The sequence below is a fragment of the Pseudorasbora parva genome, chromosome 5 (assembly GCF_024679245.1).
Source record: "Pseudorasbora parva isolate DD20220531a chromosome 5, ASM2467924v1, whole genome shotgun sequence".
Lineage (NCBI taxonomy): Eukaryota > Metazoa > Chordata > Actinopteri > Cypriniformes > Gobionidae > Pseudorasbora > Pseudorasbora parva.
In genome coordinates, this window is record NC_090176.1 from 36,598,716 (window position 1) to 36,620,735 (window position 22,020).

The 22,020-nt window shown below is 38.6% G+C and overlaps 1 long non-coding RNA gene across 1 annotated transcript; it reads right to left on the reverse strand.

Annotated features, from left to right (window-relative positions):
* Positions 1-6,841: 6,841 nt before the first annotated feature.
* Positions 6,842-14,940, reverse strand: LOC137076129 (uncharacterized). The gene is made up of 3 exons (XR_010905205.1): positions 14,693-14,940; positions 9,023-9,098; positions 6,842-6,912 (listed from the first exon to the last, which is right to left on the reverse strand). It is a non-coding gene; the product is annotated as an uncharacterized lncRNA (long non-coding RNA).
* Between the last annotated feature and the right edge of the window lie 7,080 nt (positions 14,941-22,020).

The window sequence follows — 22,020 nt, forward strand, 5'->3', positions numbered from 1 at the left end:
ATCTTTAGGAGCAGGAAACTCCCCTACTTATGTGACCAAGGAACGTTAGTTAGTGTCTTTCATGGAAGAATTCGCTCCCGTTCTACCAAGCAGTCTAAACACTTTTCTAAACAGGTCCACCACTGTCAAACAAAGCTGTTCATGATGACATCAAATAAACCTCATCTCTTGATAGCCCCAACAAACTGATATTAAGGCAAATTAAATAAGAAAAATGAGATAAGAGTCCAATTAAAATCAATACAGCTGTATAAATCTGTTTTTAATATTACAACTTAGTAGAGAAACAATTGTATCCCTCCAAACAACTTACACCTTTTTTTAAAGATTAAATACCTTAATATTAGGTCCTTTCAAATTCAAATGTCTCCCTACTAACCTTTTCAGGAGAATTTATGGAAATGTGCTGAAAAAGAAATGATTGGTGTTTTTGATCCAGTTCCAGCATCTAAGGATTTCTGCTACAACTCATCCTGTCTCATCTTCTTCATAAACCCCTAACTCTCCATCTTGGAGAAAGTACCTGAATTCTCATCAGCTCTGGGAAACCCAACACCACAGAGGGACACTCGTCTGTTTAATATTTCAGAGCGTCACCTTTCCAGTGAAATAAAAGACAGACTTAAAGAAAGAGATATGCAGAGGGGTGGAAGAAATGACAACTCCACCTGCTCATCTCCCTTTCTATACAGCCGTATGGAACTAGGGCACCACTGAAACTTCTTTTAAACTGCCATATTTTAGTTGTTAGTCACTGAAAGAATAGTGAGTCATCTCCGTGTGCCGTGGACCACGCCGCGTGGAAGCTCGCACAAGCCCTGTATTTTACCCCCGCCGCCTAAGAAACACAGCGCAGCTCTGTGCTTCCCTACAGCCTGCCTTACAATACACAAACACCGGCCGGTCAGCCAGCGCTGCCACCCCTCTGACAACCCACCGGCTCTTCAACCACCGCTGATTTTACAGGATGCTCAAATGAGACTCAGTCATGAGAAGCGAAAAGAGCTACCTCAGAGAATGAGGTGTGTGATTTAGAGAAACATTTCTTAGTCATGCTATTTAATGGGAAAGATTAAAATTAAAAGATTTTTGAAGATCACTAATTAAACAAGCAAACTGGTGACACTGGTGGCAAAATATCAGATTTTATTTTTTTTTAATTTTTCATTAGCAGTTTCAGCCCTTATATAAATTTATTTTGGAATTACAAATATCTGTGATTTTAAATATTAGATCACTAAAGTTGTATAAATCATTTTGCTTTAGTTTATGTATCTATCTCCTATGTTCCCCACCCCATCTCTTTTCTGAGCTTGACCACAGTACAGACAGCGTGTGTTCCAATAGAAGGGAGGAGGTTATGATGAATCACACGTCGTAACGTGTCAACATGCCGCTTTGCCATTTTTATTTTTTTGTGCAAACAATTTAACTCACTCTCTTACATTTTGTTGTCAGTGGGTTGCGAGTTTATGACTCAGAAACATTAAGTGTAAACCACAGGACAAGCAGGGGTGATTGCACTGTGCTTCCCAGTCCTTTCATCTAGGAGAGGAATTGGAAAATGCTGTTCCTAAATTCCTAATCTTAAATGCCACCTCAGATATTAGATAAAGGTTTATTTATTTTATTTTTGCTCTGTTTTGGAACTGCTTAATAGGACAGAATTACACTTTCAAAAATACTTATATTTTAATATTGATATATTCAATATTTATCATATTTAAATACACATCATATAAAAAAGATTGCAGGTTAACATTGAATAATTTCTTTAAGTTACTTGATAAAACAATAACTACTGATCCTAAACCGTAAAATGCTGTAATTGTATTCATATTTCTTTGTTACTACAGTGTATTTTGAAGCTTTGAAACCCCACTCTCTTTATGATACATTCATTTTCTCTATCTCTTCTGCTATTGTAGAAATTAACTAAAAATAATACAAAACACAATGACATGTTAATACTGAATCAAAGAGTAATTCTTAAACCATGGTGCCATTTTTTTAATGACTTAGATTCTGATCTATAATGATTTTCTAAAAAAAAGAATTAAACAAAAAGAACAAAATAAATCCTGTTTTAAAATATTTTGAGAATCCAAGTAATTTAGCATTACATACATTTGAGTTGGGGGGCTATCTATAAGCACATAACCACACAGAAATAACTTCACATTGCTGGGGTGTAAAAGGTGTGAGCTATAGCTGCCAACAGCACCATAAACGTAAAGATGAAAGCCTGCCAAAACTGCCCTCAGCAACCTCACTGGAACCTGATAAACTACGAACTGATGCAAGACCGGGGTCAAGACAGATTTAGAAGGAATGCGAGACCGGCATTATTCATGAGCCCAATGGCTCAAATCAATTTTTGTAACTAACAGCTCCAAAAAAACCTTCAATTTCCACTTTAAATTGTATGCAACTACATTAAACCCAAAGAAACACTGACATGTTCATCTCACTGCAGAGAAAATAGTGTCTTCCTCTTTTTCTATGCACAAATATGAATTAAGCATCACCTACAAAACAAGCAGCTTCATCTCAGCAGGTTAAAAGTGACCCAGGCTGTAATCAGACTCATCCAGGGTGGATTGCACAACAGGTACAGCAGCTGCAAACATCAGGTGACCACATTGATCCTAAGGCACACGGTCGATCTAATGGTGACGGAGCAGCAGATATGTGTGGGCCCTCATGTGTGTGAATGAGCTGAAATCACATGAGTGTGCTGGGCTCGCTTGAGCCACACTGGAATTCGGGAGAGAGACGTCAGGGTGACGTGCTGCTGCCTCCCACTTCCGTCTCCTCGGGCGTAGTTCCGTGGCTTGTGCACATGCCTGCCGGGTCCCACCATGCCGGTCTCTGCCAGTCTGGCCCCGGGCACTGTATGGCTATATTAGGTGGCTGCCGGCAGGCAGAATAAAAAAATGCAGAGACGCAGCTGTGATGTCATTGTCATGCTGCTGAGGCATGACTTCATGCGTCTTATCGGCTGCAGATAGCAGAGCATGCTTGTGTTATATTCTGCCACATGCATTCACACGCTCTTCCTCCATCACTTCACCAGCATGCAGACACAGCTTTTAAAAAGGCACAAGACCGTGCACCCAGATACCTTGTAACCATGCCAACCATCTGTTTGACATACTGTAGCTGACAAGACAATGAGGGATTGAGCCGGTGAGTGGAGGCGAATCTGACCCTGATCCAGGAATGTGAAACATTCCTATTGAGGAAACGAACAGTCTATTAATGATTAGCCTTACAACTGCAGTTATAATTGTCTGACACTTTGCGTCTGTTGGTTATGCCTCACAGAACGACGCGATAACTTCTGCATATGAGGAGGCTATTTTCATTTTTCACTTTAGTCTGATTGAGCGGCTCTCTATGAAACACGATCATGTGACTGACTTATTTAAGTATGCGATGGAAGTGTTTGTAAACTACTGTTCTTGGACTGAATCGCAAAACTGGACTGTGCTGAATGTGATAAAAAGGGTGTGTACTTCAAAATAACGGCTAAAAAATATTTTACAAAAAACACATAAGTGTAATCCGATAAAAACAAAGACATACAGTTTAACCAGTGTAAAAGGATTCCCAAACAAATTAATCTAGTTGCATAAATGATTACAATAGACTTATAAGTTAATAAAAAAAAATATTTGAGAATGGTAGTGTAAATATTAGGAATATTTCTTAATTTATTGCAAAAACATTGCTAAACAGTAGTTTCAAGACCAATTACAATTCATGAGCATAAAGAAAACTGTCTCCAAAGAACAATGAGGAAGCCTTTCCTTTTGTGAGCGATAAATCTATCTGCTAATAAGTCAGATGCTATGCCTTTCCTGTTTCATTTGCAGGGGTTTGGGTGGATGCTAGGTGGGACACTGTGAGATTTGATAAAAGGAGCCTGACTGGCTCCTTCTCCACCCCTTGGCTGGCCCTTTAAAAGTTGTCAGATGAAAAGCAGCAGAGATTGTTGCTTTCCCTCACTCTCTCTCTCACTCTCTCTAGCATTCTTCTGTCCTCGCCCCCTCAACACCCACGTCTTTTCTCTCCTCCTCAGCTGCCCACACACTCCCTGCTCACGCTCACACTGACACACGCCCAGGACCCTCGTTCCCCCAGCCTGCCGCCTCTGGTTGTCCCTATAAACTCAGGATGCGGGACCCCCGCCTTGCACCACAGTGACCCCATCCGCTCTGGTCCACGCTCTCCCCTTGCGTATATCCTGTGAGTGGGCTGGCCCGCCAGTGAGAGAGAGAGTGCGAAAGGAGAGGAGAGCCATCACTTCCCTTTTCCGCCCTCCTCTCCTGAGCCAGCGCTTTGAGCGAATGAGAATGACCAGTGGTGCAGCGGCAGACGCCCTCGTCCTGGAAGTTCCGAACACGTTCTTTTGAAACATTCCATTCCACGCCAAGAAGGGTTTCCTGCTCTCACGCCCAGCCCCCGCCCTAAAGGGCTCGGCCTCCCCCGGCCCAGACAAGGGCTCTTTCAGGGCTTCCTGGAGTACCACCTTCAATTATCTCAAGGCTGGAGAGAAAGTGCTGATGTTATACAATGCTGATAAAGTTCACCCCATGCATTCCTCACAAAGGCAGAGTGGCGTAATCAAAGGCGGGACTGATTACTCTGGCTCGGGATTGCGCTGGACAACGGCAGGGGTGACAGAGAAAAGGAAGACTCAGAGAGAGCGAGATAAAGAGAATGAGAATTGGAAAGAGAGAGAGTAATCTTGGACTGGAAGATCCAGCAGAACAAGAGAGCAAACGGGAGTGAGTAAGAGAGGGAAGACATGACATAAAAAAAAAAGCATGAGAGAGAGTCGGGGCTCTTCTCCAGCTGTTTACAAGGCTATGGGTCACCAGAGTTCATTTCCTCCAGAGCACACAAGTCTTTATCTGGCTCATCTGCCGACGGAGCTGATAGGAGCCTGGGGGACGCTAGGGGTGTCTACCACAGTCCCAGCCTGTGTCCCTTTGTCTTTAATTTAAGAGGGGCGCACAGTCCGCCATCACACATCCCCTGCAGACTTCCTGGTGCTACTGTATTGTCCGCCTTTGCCCTCGCGTGTGATTCAGGGTAAAAACGGACTCGCTCTGATCCACAGCGAGTCTCTGTCAGTGTTATCACTGCCGACACAATCGTTTTTACACATTGATTTAATGTAATCATCTCACAGAATTTACTGTCTCAAGTCAATTTAACTTATCTGATAAATGACGACTTTATCTTTTGGATCAAAGATTACCAGGGATACACAAACCCCAGGGGGCATTTATAGACCCCATGAAATCTAAATGGGAGTTTTGAGGATTTTTTTGCACGTCTATGAGCATTATAACATCTATACACTAGCATTGTTTCCCGAATTGTTCACAAAATGAATATGTAGTAGATGACCATCATCTTGGACCATCATCTTGCACTAAACTGTTTCTTCCCAATCAAATGCTTTACAGAATGAGAGGGTCCCTCATCTTCTATCTCCCTCTATATATATATTCAAGTTGTCAGTGTGTGTGGAAAAAAACATTAGCACATATAGCCTATGAAAACACCAGATGTCGATTTCGCCAACAGCGATGAGTCAAAAGCAACACATTTCTGGTTTGGTGTTGATGGAGGGCTACCTAATCCTAACTGATGGAGCTGACAAAAAAGTTTCAAGTTTTAATTGATTACTGTAGTGATCCTGACCGTGTACACTATATGAAGGAATAGGGACTTCACAGCCTTGTCAGGCAAACAAAAGTGTTCTGTCTGAACAGCGAAGTATAAATAAGGACTAAAAAAAAAGAGTGAATACAATAATCTTTGACATATGACTCACAACACTGCCTGATTCATGTGTAATACTACTCTCTTGAAAGAGCACAAAAAAAGATACTAGTCACAGGTTGAATAGAGGGGATGATGTGTCATCGGTTAGATGAAAATAAATAAGAGAATCGATTATTCAGCTGCATATCATTAACATCCACATATATCTTATAACACTTTAGAATTAAAGAGAGGTGGAAGAAAAAGAGGAGAGGAGAGGAGAGGAGAGGAGAGGAGAGGAGAGGAGAGGAGAGGAGAGGAGAGGAGAGGAGAGGAGAGGAGAGGAGAGGAGAGGAGAGGAGAGGAGAGGAGAGGAGAGGAGAGGAGAGGAGAGGAGAGGAGAGGAGAGGAGAGGAGAGGAGAGGAGAGGAGAGGAGAGGAGAGGAGAGGAGTTGCCCCTGTGTGGGTCTGAACAAGGATGAGTCACAAGTTTGCTGCCCACTCAAACACCCACACAAACTAGAGAGTGGGTGTGAAAACGCTGGGCTCGGAGCCTACGGGCTTTACACTTAGAGAAAGAAGGAGAGAGATGATCGTTCTGCCTCTCTTTTCACTTTCTCTACTCCTCTGCACACATACACCTCTTCTACCCACGAGCTGAGCCCACATCGAGGGAGCATTTTATGATGTCATCTCCTCAGATCTAAAGAACCACGGCACTCAGGATAATGTGTGGGCTATTATCCTCTATACGTCTGTGCCGTGTGTGTGTAAAATACTAAATCTTTTCTGAGGATACACAAGATTTCTTTCAAACTTTTTTTCCTTTTTGCACAGATCTGAAACAATCAACCTTATTTCTTTTCAACACCATCTCCTGCCGCCCACTGATTTCACTCTTCGCACAGACCCTGGATCAAGTCTGGCACCTGCCAATCATCACCTTGGCAGACCTAAACTTTCAAAAGCACACCATCAGAGTCTGGCGATTTAAAAAAAAAAATCCCACTGCAGCTCACTCGCCCTCAGGAAAGGCACTAAGAAGAAAATGTGGAACCTACCAGCGCAGAATGAGTGTGTGCTTCAGTTTTAGCAAGTCTGTCCTCTTTCAGGAATCAACATCTTGAGGCTCTACAGAAAAATGAGAAGGAGAAGAACGTGTGTTATAATAAGCATCATAGTCTTGATCATGCTAACGCTAATATCATTTTAAAAAACGTTCCAGCCATCGTGGACCAAGATTATGTTGTATAACATGTCCAATTCAAATGAAACCCTTCAGGACTGTGAAGGAACATTCTGTTGAAACGGACCAGCTAGATGACACTCAAGTAAGACAGATTGCTCATTAGAATATTTCACATTTGCGTGTGGGCGATCACCAACAGCCATTCTTCATCACAACTCAAATAATCTCCAGAGATGAGCACTTCACTTGCAAAACAATCTCAAATCACATAAACAATCACGTCATTTCTTCCTTTTAATAATTATGCATTTTATATTAATTATAAACCCTGAAACTGTGAACTGTACGTTATGGATAAAAGGTTTAAAATACTATTGTGTAATTGAACATGAAAATGTGGCAATTATACAACCGTTGCTATAAAAGGGAAGCTCTTTTAAGGCACTTTGAGGTACTTAACTGAAATATACTGTGGTATGAATCATTCACATCCTTATCATTAGGCCAATTGAGGAACTGGATCCATTAACAGCAATTTTGAGGGTGAAAAGAAAAAGAATTAAAAAAAAAAAAAAAAAAACCTGACATGTCTGACAGCACAAAGAAGATTCTGTTAATGCACTACTTTGTAACTGATCAGGTGCACCATTTGCCGAAAACTGAAATTACATTTTGACATGGGTTTACTGAGAAATAATCAAATTTATCCTGCACAGCAGTGTAGTATTCAACAAATAAGACATAGCTGGAACAGAGCCTTTTTTCTTCTTAAAGTAAGCTCAAAAGCTTACTTTATTATTAAAAAATATATAATTTGATTATAAAAACAAATAAACAAACAATACGTGAAGAAGACAAGATCAGGTGCAGAAAAATGTTGCCTATCAGCATAGAGTTATTGTTGAGTTATAATTTACAATATCAGTAAATCAAATTTAGATATGGCCAATAGGAAGGGATTTATTTGATCGATTTTGCATACAGCTTCCTCCATCACTTTATGTACATTAATATCAGTGTCTCGTGTGTGCCCCCTGATGGATATTTGAAACCAAAAGAGTAAAATTCACACAAAACAGGCATTTTAAGACTATTAAACTAATGATTTGTGGGTGCATGAAAAAATGTGGACATAAAATAAAATAAGATTAAATAGTTAAGGATGCAAAAAACATTTTATACTCAGAGCATTAATGGCTTAAACTAATTTTGTACTAATTAGCACAAGTTTAGAGTTAGTTTTAGATTATTTGCTACCAATCCCTCCAGAAATGGGGGGCAACTAGGAGGGCTGGGTTGAGCGGGTTCCTTGTATCCATGTCCATAATATGTCCGTTCAGTACACTTGCAGGCGTCCGGCCACTGCACTTCATCTTCCTAAGCAGTGGTGTTATCCTTGTCATTTGGGGAAAAAAAGAGGAAAGGGGAAATGTGTCCCCCCTTGTTTCCCCTCACTAAACTCGCCCCTCTCTTATTCCCCAACTCAATTCTTTCAGTCCCCCCGGGGCAACAGCATTCCAAAACACACACAAGAATTTCCTTTTCTTCAGTTCACAAACCCTCCCCTCCAACCTCACTTCAAGATGAGGGGGGAAAAAAAGATACATCACCCTCGACCAAATGGTCCTTACAAAAAAATAACAAAAAATAACGAAATGAAACGTCTGTGCAACTTATGACAAGTCATTAAACCACTTTTTCACAGTCTCTGTTTCTCTCTATAAAATGAATTTGTCAGATACCACACACACACAAACACACACACACACACACGCACACACTGTACAGCATGTTCTACGTGTGCCTCGTGCATGCGGCATTTTAAGTTAGAGATTTTCGGCAAAAAACAACATAGATGCAAGAGGCAGCAAAAACAAGTTATTCTTTTTAATTGCATCGTCGCATATTTATCATATGTGTGGCATTAATGCTGATTGGCCACATGCTTCTCGAAAGAAAGAAGAAGAAAAAACCTAATGCTAAACAATGCATCTGAAGCATACATAATATGCAGCTTATGGCACAATATAATAAAATAGACACAGGACGCACCTTTTGTTTGACTTCGCTGTATGCTCTCAATCTTCCTTCGCGATCCATCACCGCTGAGAGAGGGCAATCTGTTTCTCTGTGTCCAGAAAAAGAAAAAGAAAAAGAAAAGAAAGAACGGCATGAAAAATGAGCTCAGGTCGACAAAATGAAAGTACGGCTCCGTTGCAAATGCAGAAACACTTCATGTTCATCATCGCATGTTCATTCATATGCTTGCCATTTCCTTTATCCTTGCACCGGCCGCCTTTTTACGTGTGCATCACCATACCGAATGTCTTGGAAATGCCACTGCTTCTGCCCCATTCACATGAACGCTGCTGACTTCACCACTAACCAACATTCAGTTCAGAAATCCCCTCTGCCGGGGCCGTCCCTTCGCGCGCGCGGATATAACGGGGATATAACGCGCTGCATGCACGCATATAATATAGACAAGATTTGAGGAAACTCCTAAGTCAAAAATAGACTTTTGTGCAAAAAAGGCGAAAGTTATAACCTGAGATGACATCATATTTCTACGTTGAACTTGCATGTTTCTGAGAACAGAAAAGGGGTAAAACAGCTGCGTCCTCATAACTCTCATTTGTAGGCAGATGATAAAGATTTCAACAGTAAATTCAAAGGGGAATTTGTCAGAAGCCTACATTTTGTTATTCTTCATGTCGACAATACTGTAGCCTGTTTAAAAATAAAGACACAAGTACTTGATAACTTTCTAAATTTCCACTACAGAGGTTTTTAATATTCTACAACACAACAACTGTGTAGGTACTAACAGTGTTATACGAATTATTCAGCGACTTTCGGGGATTTAAGGACTTCCTGTTCTGTGAGCAATTTTCGTGCGCAATCTGCTGAGGTTTGTCTCGCGCATCTCACGCAGTTAGTCAAATTAAATGTCAGATTAAATTGTATACTTTTACAAAAAAATATTGTGATATATATATATATATATATATATATATATATATATATATATATATATATATATATATATATATATATATATATATATATATATATATATATATATATAATAAAAAAGTACTTGTTTGGTCGACGTAAGAGTCGATTAAGGAGACGAGTAGAACGCTCTGTTTCTCCACTGTTGCTATGGTTACTAGCTCAGGCAAACCGCGAGCGGGCACTTTCACTAACTTGTAATCAAACTTTTTTAGTTTTTTTATTTATTTATTTTTAAAAAAAAATTAAGTTAGGGATTCCAAATATTTTTGTCTGGTAACCATATAAGCTTTAAATAACATGGTTTGCAATCACTGTTTTAAAGAACCCATTATCCAATACTATTCTGAAGAATCTATAATCTAGGAGTAGGCCTATTGTTTGTTTGTTCGTTTTTTTTCTTTTCTTCGAAGACCATGCATAAAACTCAAGAACCACAATGAAATGTTGAATGTTGTCATATGTTTAATATGTAGATGTTCCTATTGTGCTGCAGTGCAAAACAACAACAACTTTATTTTAGGATACAGCATCTTTATTAGCTACTGTTCAGAAGTTTTTAAGTGCTATATTGGCATAAACTGGAGAATGTTTATCTCAGTAAAATTATTTTAGAGACTTGAGCAGGATTTTAACAAGGGCTTTCGAATGATTTATTGATGATTCATATTTAGTCAAAATTGAATTGCTTTGTTGCTAATAGGCTTACATTTCTGTGGATACTGAAATTTGTTCAATAAAAGATTATTGTCTTCAACTGAGTTGACACTGAATGGTATAGTTTAGAAATAAATGGCTCATCTAGAGTCTAAGGAAATCGTGTCGTAACTTCAAAAAATACTTTCAAAATATCCTAAAGGATGCAACAAAATTTAAGACCTAATCAATGGCAATAGAAATGAAAAACGCTTTCATCACTTTTCTAACTCACAATTTCAACTGCATGCCATATGCTTAAATTTGCATGTCAAATGAGTAATGTATGCATTAACTCATTTAAGTACTTCTGTTGGTGCACACTGATATGAGAAAGCTCTGAGCTTTGTGTACAAGCTGGTTCCCCCTTTGCTTTCCCTCCCTCTCTTGATAGCAGAGTTGTTTTTACAGTATACACCCGGGGTTTCACCAGAGAGTAAGAGCAGGAAAGAAGTACAATGGGAGTTCACCTAACTGACCACATTGTCTCATTCACAACAGATCATGAACTCTCTTCTTCAATCCTTGTCCAGAATGCATGAAAGGATGCATGGGGGAAATACAACAGCTGTGGGAGGTGCCCAGTGATTTACATAAAATTTCCAAAGTGCCAGATTGGCATATGATGAAATGTCTCGTTTTTCCATTCTCTCTCACACTTTCGCAGACAGCATCTCAGCATAAAGCTTTCAAGGGAAGGATGAGCAGATGATGAACTTGGGGAAATTTGCACAATCGATCATTTGACAGGGTTTCAGAAACAAGTTTTTCTGATTCTAAGGATGGATTAAAATAGCTAAAGAAAATGTGCACACAAAATTACATTTTGAATGAAGAAAGGTGGAATCGAATGCGCCAATCCGTCATATGTAGAATTAAATCGAGCTTCAATAACTAAATCTGTGTTTTGAACTGAGAAATGTGACACATTATTACATAAGAGATATGTTTATTTGAAATTAATATTAATGATTTTACACTAAGAAACTTATCTCATTTGCTAACGTATATTGTTCCATTCTAATCAGTGTGAGCACATCTGCACACAGAAAATATGAAAACATAACCTGCGCAGCATGTCTCTTCAGCCCTGCTCACACACACAGCACAGTATGAGCCTTTACTGGTATGGAAACATTTTAAATATCAGTTTCACAGCTGCTTCAGCCAAATAAGTCACAAGCGACAGACAAAGACAAAGACAAAACTGTTGATCATTTAGTTGATGTATACTAACAGTGCACTTTCAAATAATCAGATTTTTAAAAAAAAATCTATATCTGAAAATGGGGTTGAAGAAGGATACTTTGTTTTTTCTAACACTTAAAGACAAATAGCCTCCTGCAGCTAAATAATTCCAAATATATAATTTTTTTGTTTGTCACAGACAAAGTATTGAGAAGCATCTAATCATTTTACAATAATAAAAAACACACAATTTCAACTCAATATTTCTGTAGTGCACTGTTTGCACGATTCAATTCTTCAGTTCTATTATGATCAATAATGGCTTGGGAACATTTGTGTTTTCATTTCTGGTTTCAGTTTCAGAACTGACCTCTTCAAATGTCTTAGAGGTTCAAGAACAGATATACAGCACACAGAATGCAAAAATACAGTTGAATGTTCCATTCCTATGGCACAAACAAAAAAAACGGAGCACACTTCAGGAACTTTAAAACCTTTACTTCACCAATTGATCTATAACATATTGGAAAAGGCTTTAATAAGAAGTAAAAATCTGTACGCAGAATTATGGCAGCTGTAATATTTGGCAGTGAATACACTTATGGATCAAGTGAAATCCACTGGCAAATATAATGTTCCCCCCACTTGCAGCACATGATAATGAATCAATGATATACTATTTATGAATAGCATGTTAAGATATGGGAGAATGCAGACTTAAAATCAAAAATGCATTTTAAGAACTAGATATATTATCTCTATGGTTGTGCTTGGCTTAAAAGGCAGACAATGGCAACAATACCTGAAAGCATTCTCTCGGTCTCATCCTGACAAGTGCCTTCAATCATCTGCAGCTTCAGTCGGCTGTGGCTGGAATTTGTTTAACCATAGTCTAAAGGACATGCTGCCTTTGTTTAGTTAGACCAGATATATTGTAATGAATAACCACTCCTGTTAAATGCAGTTCATATGTCACTATTTTTCATCTTAAATCACCATGTTGCTTGTGATTTCAACATTCTTTGATCCTGGATTCTCAGGTACATTTAAAAGTCTATGCAGGATGGATTTCCTATACATACATACACTAAAAAGTAGCATTTCCTTGTGAATTAACAAGGACCATACATTTCTAAGTACAATGGTGTCTTAAAGGAATCCAGGTGAACTTTCACCTCTTACCTCCTTCTGCCAACTAATTGATTTCCAATGCAGACAAATACTCTTCCCAAATGAATTTTTAGGTCAAACAGTCTTCAAAAAGGGATATGAAATGTCCACAGTTATACATGTGTGCATTATCAATTAATACATAGGACTAACTAATTCAGTTCTTGAGTTTGACAGTGATGTTGAAATACCTTAGTCACAGACAGTAAATCAATTTATAAAAAAGACTGAATCATTTCAAACCAATCAGTCTTTATCGCTAACTGGGGTTTAACAGTTCCATCACTGTTTAAACCCCATCTAAAATCAATCTACTCTGAATAACAACGAAAAAAATATGTTTTATTGCGTCTGTAATTGATATAACGTTGGCTTTTGTGTCCTTGATCGACGCAGCCTGCAGAGATTTTTCTTGTGGACATATGTAGTGTGCGAGTGAACGAGTAAGTCGGTACTCACTAAAACGTATTCCTCTACGCTCGAGTTTGGACGTAAAAGACGCTTGCAAGCAGCACATCCATAGAAACGTCCCTCTTTGTTTGTCATTTCTAAGGACGGAATGAGACCACCTCTCAGACCACACACCATTTAAATTAATCGGTGCATTAATCAGTGAACTGGAAATGAAAAATATCACCAACCCTGTGGGGAAACGACAGCAAGACACTTCACGCTCCCAGCAGACAGTGCGATTCTAACAGCACCACAGGTGGGTCTCTTTGTATCCCCTCCCGGTTGTGCCCCATTTTGGGAAAGCCCCTCGGCGGCAGGCAGCAACCGTCTCCAGCTGAACCTGAAATACAAGCCTGAGCGCTGGATTTTCCCACTGTAGCGAGGGGGATTGATTCCCAGGGATCCGTCTGAGCTAAACCCTCTTAAATGTCCCCCTGGCTTTTGTCTTCACATTTCAGCCGAAATTCACAGCATTCATTGAGCACCGCTTCAGAGAGCACAGGAATTCTTTGGGTTTGACAGGCACCTCTGCCATCTCCAAATGTATGCGTTTGGTGGAATATTTCACATACATACACTTCACTTGTGCACACACGCACTTGGACACCCACACACAGAGCTACACCCTCCCACACATCCAAACACCCACACACACTCATGTGCTCCTGAGTGCACATGCACAGGGCACACACACATATCCACCCACACACATGCTCCAACACAATAAGTTTCTCATGATAGCTCTGATCTGCTTTTGTACGGAATGTGATACAACGCAAACAAATACGCCAGATAGGGGCATTAGCCGAGGTCCCGCTGACAAGTTTAAGCAGTTTGGGAAGAAGCAGATAGGTGTGCAAAATCCATTTCTCTCTCTTTAACTGCGGAGAACAAAGAGAAAAGCTGCATTTCTGTCCCTTGCATTCCATTCTAGCAGAGACATTCACTCAGCACAGAGAAAACAATTACAGATCCCAGTCTTTCAACAGCCCAGAAGATCCACTCTCACTGCAGCGCACTGCAAACAGTGAGGCGCCTATTTTCTATTTATGAGGAGTTGAAATTGACCACATTTTTAGCATGAGAGAGACTGAGCCAAAACTTTACATCATTGTAGAAACTCCTAATACATCTCAAATGTAGATAATGCAGATAAACATTTACTTTTGTGCAGAAAGTTCATCTTTAAAAGAATCTTACCTGCACACATGGCACGGTGTGATTTGTGTCTTCCTTTTTCTTGTCACTCCATTTCCTTCAGCGCTCATGTGCCTGTGACTGACTGCAGTATCCTGTTAAGATCTGCTGTTCTATGTGTGTGTGTGTGTGTGTGTGTGTGTGTGTGTTTGAGGCTGAGCTTTTGCCGTTCTCTGCGAGTGTCACTCTGGAAGTGTTGTATCCACAGCCTGCCTTGGGTTTTACTACATAGCATCTCTCCACCCCCATGACTGCATGGTAAGCGTGTGTGAGCAGGGAAGGTTTCCTGCCTACACGGCTCTGTAACTCGGCCCCCAGCACCCCCCGCACACCCGCACACACACACACATACAAATTCACTGCCTACTTTAAAATGCCGTCACCTGACCAGCCTACCACAGTCAGCCCACACATAGTTTCGTTTTTTCCTCCTTTTTCCCTTTTTTTTCATCAGTTTTTCCACATCTCAATTATGGTTAAAAAACAGTAATGAAAATTATCAAATAATCAATGAAAAAGCACAAAAAGTTGGCATACGGTTGCTCTGAGAGTTATAACACCAACAAGAGGCATTGCAAGCAAGAAACTGTATATCGGGCAATCAGACAGATTATGAAAAACAGTGCACTGATTTTTTTTTGGGGGGGGGGTGCTTTTTATGTGAGAAAAAGTTGCGATGTCTTGAAAGTGTATACAAATATTACATTTAATTCTTAACTAAACATATTTTCATAATACATTTCTATGAATATTATTTCTTATTATTTCTATTAGTAATTAATATAAATATAAAACTGTTCTATTAACAACACAAATATAAAAATGTTGTCATACGTTTTTAAAAATAAAATTAACATTTTGATTTATGCTATAAAGCTTTTGGCTTTTTTCACAAGCTAGGGCTGGTCTTACAGACAAATAATCTGTTTTGAGACATGATCCGGTTAAGATTTGTCATCTGAAGGGGGAAAAAAGGAAATTGGATGTGAAATTGTAATTCATGACCTCACAATGCTCATCCTGTTATTGGATTGATTACTCACTCCATTAAATCCTAAATAGGTCACCTCAAAATGTGTACTGTTTTCCATGTGCATCTCATCAAACCAGTCCTTTAACACTCATAGACTGTGTGCGCTTTCAAAAGTGTGAGGACTCAATGAAATGTCAGTGTACGGAAAACATATGCCTTTGTTCAGAGCGCAATATCAGAGATCAAACAGCTGTTGAGGCGACACAAAAAACTCTGAACAAATATGGATACATGGCCCCAAACACATCAATCAGTATTTCCATCAACTCTGAAATATTACAGTGGAGCGGTTTATTTCTCTATGTGGAGGTAGGAACTGTTTGGTGTTTTTTTAAATTCCCATTTCTGGGAAGATATGTTGGAGTCTAACCCTTTTAAAACTAACCAGCCACAAGGAGGTCATAAAATATGAACTTGTCTATTTGAGAGACCATATAGACAACAAGAGCTCTATTAGAACTAGACACCGCAGTTATACAGCTTTACCTTCACTGCATTAAGATGAAGTGGGTGTGTGCACTTCAATTTTCCAAGCTGGTAATTGGACTATTTTAGAGAGCGAGACTGAAAGAATATACATATGCATTCAGGTAATATGGACAAGAGGCATGAATTATGCGTGGGCAGAGCACACACTCTGTCAATACAGATAAAATGTATAGACACTAATGGGAAAAATGAGGATTATCCAAAATAAAGGTACCTTCGCTGGTGCAAGTGTCTAAAACAACTTCCAGTTCAGTTGGGTTTGTATTAATTTAAAGGGTTAGTTCACCCGAAAGTGAAATTTCTTTCATTCATGACTCACCCCAATGTCGTTCCACACCCGTAAGACCTCCGTTCATCCTCGGAACACAGTTTAAGATATTTCAGATTTAGTCTGAGGGCTTTCTGTCCTTTGAATTTAAGTGTATGCCCACTTGCTGTCCACGTCCAGAAGGTAATGAAAACATCATCAAAGTTGTCCATATGTGACATCAGTTGGTTAGTTAGACTCGTTTGAAGCGTTGACAATACATTTTGGTCCAAAATAACAAAAAATACGACTTTATTCCGCATTGTCTTCTCTTCCTTTTTTGAGGTTTTCAAACCTCAAATAAAGAATGAAATGGTCACGAATCACGAATTGATTCATGATTCATATCACCAATGTTACGTGATTTCAGCAGTTTGCCAGTTTGACACGCGATCCGAATCTTGATTCATGACCGCTTGATTCTTTATTTGAGGAACGCGGAAGAGAAGACAATGCTGAATAAAGTCGTAGTTTTTGTTATTTTTTGACCAAAATGTATTGTCGACGCTTCAAAAGAGTCTAACTAACCAACTGATTTCACATATGGACAACTTTGATGATGTTTTCATTACCTTCTGGACATGGACAGCAAGTGGGCATACACTTACATTCATGGACAGAAAGGCCTTGGACTAAATCTAAAATATCTTAAACTGTGTTCCGAGGATGAACGGAGGTCTTACGAGTGTGGAACGGCATTGGGGTGAGTCATGAAAAAAAAAATCATTTTTGGCTGAACTAAACCTTTAAGTATTCTTAAAACAGGATACATACATACATATTTTCAACCTTCATTCTGACGGCTCCTTTAAGGTTTATTAGTAAATGACTACTGTTATGATTGGCTAATGTCATTGAGGAAACAGTATCTGTACCCCCTTTGCTATTGCATGTGAGTAAGTATTTTGAATACATCAACTATAAAACCGTCATTTCCAGAAAAAATGTGACCCTGGACCACAAAACCAGCCCTAAGGTTCAAATTTTTGAAATGTATACAATTGAATCTGAATAAATAAGCTTTCCATTGATGTACAGTATGGTTTGTTAGGGTACGACAATATTTGGCCGAGATACAACTTTGAAGCTGGAATCTTAGGGTGCAAACAGCACCTTTAAAGTTGTCCATATGAAGACATTAGCAATGCATATTACTACGAATAATAGTTTGTTTGTTTTAAGGAAATTTACAAAATATCTTCATGGAACATGATCTTTACTTAATATACTAATGATTTTTGGCACAAAAGGAACATTTATAATTTTGACCCATAAAATAAATTGTTGGCTTTCGCCATGGATATACACGTGTGATTGGTTTTGTGGTCCAGGGTCACAAATCATTATAAATATTTTTTTAAATTATGGTAATTTAGCTGCTGTCAGGTCCAATACAAACAGCAAATGAGCTGTTTAAACAGGACACATTAAAGCAAACGCTCCTTTACGCTTGTATTTGTATGATGTGTTTTATTTGCTTTTGACATGACAAGACACTTGCATCCAGTGTAGCCCTCTCTCAATGGGCGGGGCCTAAGGTGTGATGATGTAACCATTTTTCAATGTCATTATCTGGAGGCAGGCATATGAACATGCATGTGCCGTTGACGTCACAAATACCACAATAAAACGAGCTTGATTCATTTTTTTTTTTTTTTTTTAAATAAAGGTGTTTTAAGCTATGAAATTGCAGGATGTTTTAATGGTATAAAGACCTCTGATATGTCAAAAGATCAAGGCAAATTTGATTTGTGTCATGACCGGGCACATGCAACTACCAATATCAACCACCGACTTACAGAGCGGTAGTTTACTGAGCTGCCTAAAGAACCAATTAGTTTGTAAAGTCATTGTTTCTATATGCAAACAAAAGACACTGATATATGTGATTTGTTTCCTTGAGTGCCAGTCAGCATTCTTCAAAAAAGTTACATTACATTAATGAAATAATGCACAGCTATAGTAGACTGTCAACCGTTTATGTGTTACTAGCAAATTGTGCATTCTATTGTACATGAAGTTACAACCCCAAATTGTAAAATGCAATGAAATTAAGAATTGCATGTTGGCACATCACCTTTCATTTTAATTACACATTTTAAATGTTTGGGAATTGAGGATAATAATTGTTGAAATTTTACAAGTGGAATTTTTGCCCAATCTCCTTCATTTTTAATAAGAGACAGATTTGGTCTGCACTCTGCAGGCAGACCAGTCAAGCACATCCCTTCATGAAGAGTGTCTAGAATATTAGGCCTGACATTGTCTTGCTTAACAGGAAAGATGTCATCTTGATGGCAGTATATGTCTCAATGTACATTCCAATACACGCCTCCACATCAATGGTACCTTCATACATATGCAATTCACCCATGCTGTTTGCACTGATGCACCTCCATACCATGACAGATGTTTGCTTTTGCACCTGTCGCTGATGAAAGTCTGGATGAACTCAGTGTCAACTTTCTCTCAAAAACAAGCTTAAACGTGGACTCGACTGACCGCAGCACACATTTACACCGTCTTTTGGCCCATCTGAGATGAGCTCAGGCACAGAGAACTCACCACCATCTGTGCATTGAACAGATGTATAGCTTTCTCCTTGTGTGACAGAGATTTGAGTTGCATTGATTGATGCAGCGGCAGACTCTGTTAAGTGACAACGGTTTTCCAAAGCACTCCTAAGCCCATGAGGATATGTTTTAACAAAGTAGCATGATGTTCCTCATGCATTGGCATCTGAGGGTTCGAAGGGTTTCCTGCCAGGCCTTACATATACTGAGATTTCTCTGGATAACCTGAATCTTTTCACAGGGATAAATACTAAATACTTTGAGAAATGTGATTTTTTTTTAACTGTTTGACAATTCTCTCATGAAATTTCCATAAAGTAGTGAACCATGAACTATCTTTGGGGATACAGTTGGTTATACCCAAACACGATACCCTCACAATTGTGGACTTCAAATTGTGGTTTCAACACAGTTTAACCTATCGGTCTCTGTCCCAACCTTTTTGTGTGTTGTAGCCATAAAATTAAAAATTTGTTCAAATATAATGAAATTGAGCAGTGAAAACATTGGAATTTTTTTCTTTGTACATTTGTTAAATAGAATTAACAAATCACAGATTATTGATTTTATTACTTTTTCTATGTCACAACTTTGAATTTGGGGTTGTACATTCAACAAACAAGACTGTGAGATTTAAAAGCTTATCTTTCATAATTGTAGGGTGTAGCTTCTTGGAAACAAAAACACTCACATATTCAGTTGAGTTCTCATCACATATGCAAGTGCAAAGACCCCACCCCTACAACCTCACCACAGTTTCCCGACAATTCCTTCCCACCTTAAACCAGATTTTACCCACAGAGTGAGTTGATCAACTAACCCTGTTCTCACAGATTCACAGAGTTCACTGGGTTCTTTCCCATTCAGGGTGTCCACTCTTGAAATTTCCATCCTGCTGTTTAAAGCGAATTTACCCGGGAACAACACAGATTCATGCTGTGGGAACCTGAGATACCTGCAAGCACCCATATGCACTTCATAAAATAAGAGGAGGACTCATGGAATGATAATGACTGGAGTAATTGATGAAATTGCTTTGCATGCAGTGAAGCTCAAGAGTCATTCACAATCAAGAACTTTTCAAATGTCTGCATAAAGTTCTTCAGTTCATGTTGCCCTTTTGCTGGTTTCCACTGATTTTTAGAAAACATAGAAACATTTCTAGTTCTTTTTTTATTATTGCAAAAGACAAATTGCCAGGAAGATGATTTGTTTTTTTTTTGCAACGCTTTGCAGTCATCTTCAAGTTAGGTACTTTTTCATAGGTGGGATGTGGACAACACAGAGGGAATACCCTCTGGACTCTCTGCTCAGAAGATGATTACCGTAACTGTACCGTACCGTAAGGCAGCATTATCTTTACTTTCATAACATATTTAATGATTATGAACCTTTAAACTGATAGTTCTCTCAAACATGAAAATTCTGTCTTTACTCACCCTCATGGCGTTTCAAAACTGCATGACTTTCTTTCTTCTGTGGAGCATAAAAGAAGAAATTGTGAAATATATATATTTTTTTAATATAATGGAAGTCAACTTTTTTTTTTTTAAATATCTTCCTTTGCATTCACATAGGAAAGGAAGTCAGGTTTAGAACACATGAACTTTCATTTTTGGGTGAACCATCTTTTATAAGTTTACAAACAAAATATAGGTTTTTAGTAATAAGTCATTGGAACAGATATATGAGTTTCATGAACGTTTTCATGAAATATTAGGTGCCACTACATGAAACATCGATAATGAATATGCTTTAAAAAACAGAAAGTTGTTTTATATTTCACCATCAACAATTTCAGGTAAAAGATAGAAGGCAGACTTTAATCATGGAATGCATGTGAGCCATTTTGTGCAGGTATCTGAATTATTTTTATTCAGAGTAACCGAGGACTGATGAGCTATTTCAAGACAATAAAAAGAATCGCTTAAAATAGAAAGCGAGTTGGTAATCTCATCTTGTCTGTATAATTAAACATTAGAGGAAATGCTGTTCATAGTGTTGGTCCTGCACCTGGAGCTAGTTATAATTTATTTTTATATTTAGAAACATTGTATATTTTCCTTGAAATTAAAGTATAAGAAGATAAATAAAAAAACATTTATGGTATGTTAGGTGGAGGAGGACATGCTGGTAAAATACTGTTCTCATGCAGAAGGGAGTTCCCCTTGTAATTTCACAGCAATGAAAACAAAAAGAAACATTGGTAATTCATAACAGTATGCTTATTTGTACTTGCATGGAAATTATTTAAATTCTAATTTAAAACACTAGGGATGTGCTGATTTAGGTTTGAAGTTTCTTTATGATCTGATTATTTATGGAAGGCTTCACCCCAATGAATTGAGATCATATTTGCCTGGTACCAGTAAACTTCATTCATTCAGTAAAGAATACAAGTCAGTCCATTTTGATGTTAACACACTGCTAAGCTGATGTTGTGATAGCATAACAACATACACAAATATTGGTTAAATAGACCTCTTTAATTAGATTAAAAATATTCGTCAAGAAAGATCAGACCTGAACCATTTGATGGCATTTTGATGGACCAGGGGGATAGATGAATGAGCAGCATGAGCAGTGAAGGGCCACAACGTGACCTAACAACTGGACAGGAAAATAATTTTAACAAAAGTTTTTGGAAATTCTTACCCACAATTAATTGATTGGATAGTATGAAATATATAAACTAAACAATTTTGTATAGGCAGGTATTTAAAACATCCATCCATCCGATTCCGATTAGACTTCCAACCATCCATCTATCCATTAATGCAACCATCCATCCATGCATCCGATTATCCATCCATCTAGCCAATTATCCATTCATTCATCCATCCATCCATCCATCCATCCACCTGTCCAATTTTCCATCCATCCATCCATCCATCCATCCATCCATCCATCCATCCATCCATCCATCCAT